This window comes from Octopus bimaculoides, chromosome 5 (assembly GCF_001194135.2).
Source record: "Octopus bimaculoides isolate UCB-OBI-ISO-001 chromosome 5, ASM119413v2, whole genome shotgun sequence".
Taxonomy (NCBI): Eukaryota; Metazoa; Mollusca; class Cephalopoda; order Octopoda; family Octopodidae; genus Octopus; species Octopus bimaculoides.
Window position 1 is genome coordinate 122,814,999 of NC_068985.1, and position 4,302 is coordinate 122,819,300.

The following is a 4,302-nucleotide window of genomic DNA, read 5'->3' on the forward strand; positions in this document are numbered from 1 at the left end:
TTTGTAAGTGTGTTTGTGTGTATGTGTGTGTATACATATATATATATATGTATAGACATACTATTGTCATCATAAGAATTTTATAATCGTTCGAGAACCTGAAACAACTCTTTTTTTGGAGCAGTGAATCTCGAAATACATGTCTACAGGGGATGTGGGTTCGAGTCTCACAGACAGATTTTGACTTTTTCCATCCCAAAGAGTTTTACAAGCCAATTTTTACACGCTGTTATGTATAGCTTTCTATATGCTATGTAACAAACAGAAATGTATACAACATATCTGTAAATACAGAAGAAATGGATAGGAAAAAGAGGGATTGAGCAAACAACTTGAAATGAAACATGATTGGCTATTTCATTTTTCATCGGTAATATCGATCCATGACGATAATGAAAACATTTTAATTTCCACACACGATTTCAAACCAAAATAACTTACCAAACAAATGCAAATAAGGAATGCTTGATAAACGTCTGTGATGCAATGTAAAACCTTTCGGAGACCAGAAAACCGGGTTTCAATTTTCAGTTAGGAAAACCAAAAAATCGGAAAAAATCATTTACTCCCTTTACTTCATTAACATCACTGGTAAATTTTTCTAACGCATGAACATCACAAATTAACTTAAATTTACTTAAATGTACTTATATTCCCGGGCGATTGCTGCAGTATGCACATGGTGTACTGAAATTAAAATACAGACATTGTTCTTTCTAAATGATATATGAGAATGTTGTCATTGTGTTATTGATTTTGATTAAGTCGATGTAAATGCAAGGAAAAAGAAGAAAGAAGAGAACGAAGGCAGCATCATGCCACAGCAGACGTTCATAAGCCGAATTACTTATGATCAAGGTTAGCTATTTTGTTTTGATACGTTAAATATTATATTGTATTGGCTGAAATACAAGTCACGTTGCACCTGTGTGTGTATGTGTTCGAGAGAAAGAGAGAGAGGGAGAGGAAGAAGGAGAGGGAGAAGAGAGGAGAGGAAGGAAGGGGTGAGAAAGAGGGATAGAGAAAGAAAGGAAGGAGGAGGGAAGGAGAGGAAGGAAGAGAGAGAGAGAGAGAGAGAGAGCGAAATAAAGGAAGAGGGAGAGAAAGAATAACGGGGGGGGGGGAAGATAAATAGGCAGGGAGAGGCAAAGATATATAGATAGATATAGGGAGAAAGAAAAGCAGAGCCGGACAGAAAGATAGATGGGAAAATATAGTACCTAGGAAGAACTATCACCGTATATGAAAATTATAGTTTGTAGTATAGGCGCAGGCGTAGCTGTGTAGTAAAGAAACTTGCTTACCAACCACATGGTTCCGGATTCAGTCCCTCTGCGTCGCACTTTGGGCAAGTATCTCCTACTATAGACTCGGGCCGACCAAAGCCCTGTGAGTGGATTGGGCAGACAGAAACGGAAAGAAGCCCGTCGTATATGTATGTGTCTGTGTTTGTCCCCCTACCATCGCTTGACAACCGATGCTGGTGTGTTTATGTCCTCGTAACTTAGCGTTTCGGCAAAAAAAGACCAATGGAATAAGTACTAGTCTTACAAAGTCCTGGGGTCGATATGTTCGATTAAAACCCCTTAAGGTGGTGCTCCAGCATGGCCGCAATCAAATGACTGAAACAAATAAAAGAATGAAAAATAAGAAATAGAGCATAAAATGTATAATCTGTAGTATTAAAAGGTGTCGGACTAACATATCATTGTTATTTTTTAGAGAAAAATGTTACAAGTATTTTAATTTCGACACTACGTTCTGAGTTCGAGTCTCTGAGTTTATCTGTTTCTTTATCCTTCCGGGTTCGGTAAAATATAAGTACCCGTCGAGTACTGGAATCAATTTAATCAGTTATGTCCTCTCGCAAAATATGCAGCCTTGTTCCACTTATAAATCCTATTTTATGGAGTAGGAATTGAAATATTGTGTGATGCTAAATGCTAAAATATGTAATATTTATCTCCACTTAAAAGTGAATGTTGTGTTAGAAGACAAAATACTGTACTATTTACCATGAGAAAATATCTCTTATGGACTTGTGGTGCATTTAAGCATTTTTGCGTATATCACCAGGGGGAGATAATCATCAGCTATCGCTTCCGAACATTGCCAGATCACGTGATATCGGACTTTCTTCGCTTTGTTAATAGCAGATGTCCAAAGATGGAGATAGCAGTTATTCCCCCGCTAACGATATAAATAGAATCACATCGTCAATAGCGGACGATTATCTCCCGCTAGCAGTATAAACACGAGTATTTTATATGCATCACAAGTCTATATGAGAGGTTCTCTTATAGTAAAGAACGGAATATTTTGTGTTCTGACACAACATTCACTTTTAAGCGGGGAGAGATACTACCTTTTGGTATTAATACTGCTTCATCTGCTAATTAATTATATGCTAGAAAATGTTTTTCAAAAGAATTTAGGGAGCGTAATTTTTAAATGGAGGTAATTTTCAACATTTGCGGCATAGACAATAATATTGGTTTCAAACTTTAGCAATTTTAGTGGTAGGGGTATGTCGACCATATCGACTCCAGTGCTCAGCTGGTAATTAATTTATCAACTCCCCAAAGGATGAAAGGCCAACTTGACCCTGGTGATATTTGGACTCAGAACGTAAAGTCGGAAGAAATTCGACCAAATATTTTGTCCTGTGTGGTAACGACTCTGCTAGCTTGCTGCCTTAATACATAGACATTAATATTAGGGTTTCGAGTTTCTCCAAATGGCTTCGGTTGGAAAAAATCTGTCGTTCTTCAACATAAGGTGTGTTTTAATAAAATGTAATGAGGTTGATTTTGTAAAACAAATGCTATTCGCCATTTTAAAAATGTTCGTAGCTAAAACAATTTCTGTTTCACTTTATGCCTTATTCAAAGGAGCTGTGTGTAAAACAGATATTTTGGTAAAATGTACGTTTGGGAACCTATAACAAAATCTCTTCAAACTACACTCAGTCATCCTAAAGAAAGGAATGACATAATAGATAATGTCCTTAATATACCTGCTAAACAAAACAATGTTTGTGGCTCGAACGTGTTTTAATCCTGCGCTCCTCTATCAAAGTTTCTCTGAGTCTAAACAACATCAACATTTTACAAGATTACAACGGTTTGACGTGGTGGACGCAGACGTCGTGTAAGTTTTTAGCTACCAGCTAGACATAGCTGCAACTCGGTTTCGCTTTTTAGTTGCTGCTATTTATATTCACTTACGTCACTAATACTCTTTCGACATCAAATGCTATCACTTCTTGCCTTCTATAAATTCATGTTTTTGTGGTATCTAAGAAATAATCAATATTGATCGAGCAATATAGATCATTGACTGATGTGTACAACCAGCTAAAGACATATTTGAAGATTTGAAGCTATAAATACTATTTAAGGCATTGATTCAAATGCAATTAAATCTGTAGCGCGAGAATGTCTTACTACTTGCTGACTTCTCATTCAACGATGATTTCTAGTTCTTAGTTTGAACATTTTAGAACGACAAGAGCAGTGGATTGGAAGAATTGTTGGCACGTTGAAGAAAATATCTCACAGTAGAATTCATTCTCGGCCTTTATGTTCTGTATTCAAATCCTGCTGAAGTCCACAATACATTTCATTCTTCCGAGGGCGATAAAATAAAATACATGAGAAGTACTGGGATTGATTTTTAACGACGAAAACCTTATCCCATATTTCCTTTTTTCATATATACGCAGAGCTAGTCTAAATTCCATCTGGTAATAGTACACAGCATCTGGACAAGATCTGTATATATCTATATTCAACTACATGTCTCCAGTTATTTAACTCACACACACACACACACACACACACACACACACACACACACACACACACACACACACACACACACACACATATATATATATTTGTACACACAACGGACGTATTCTTCCTTAGTAGCCGATTTCTAGTGCTCTGATCACGTTCATATATTGAACGAATTCCTTCAGTTGATCTATGTAATAACTGAAGAAAGTTTGCTGTAAGGAATGTATTTCCTATTATATATTATGCAATTATCTGAAACGTACGTATTCAATGATTTCAAACTAACATTATTTGGTTTGACTTCATTATTATAATCTTTGAGGTTTACATTAACAACTGTAAACAGATATATAATATAGGCTGTTCCAGATAATGACCTAGGTGTCTCAGTGTAAGAGTTGTGTGAGCTGGTGGAGGAGGGGCGGGAAATATATTAAATTTCCGGTCGAGGTGCAGTCGAATTTATAGACCCATGTGTATTATTGGAGTCTAAACAAATAGC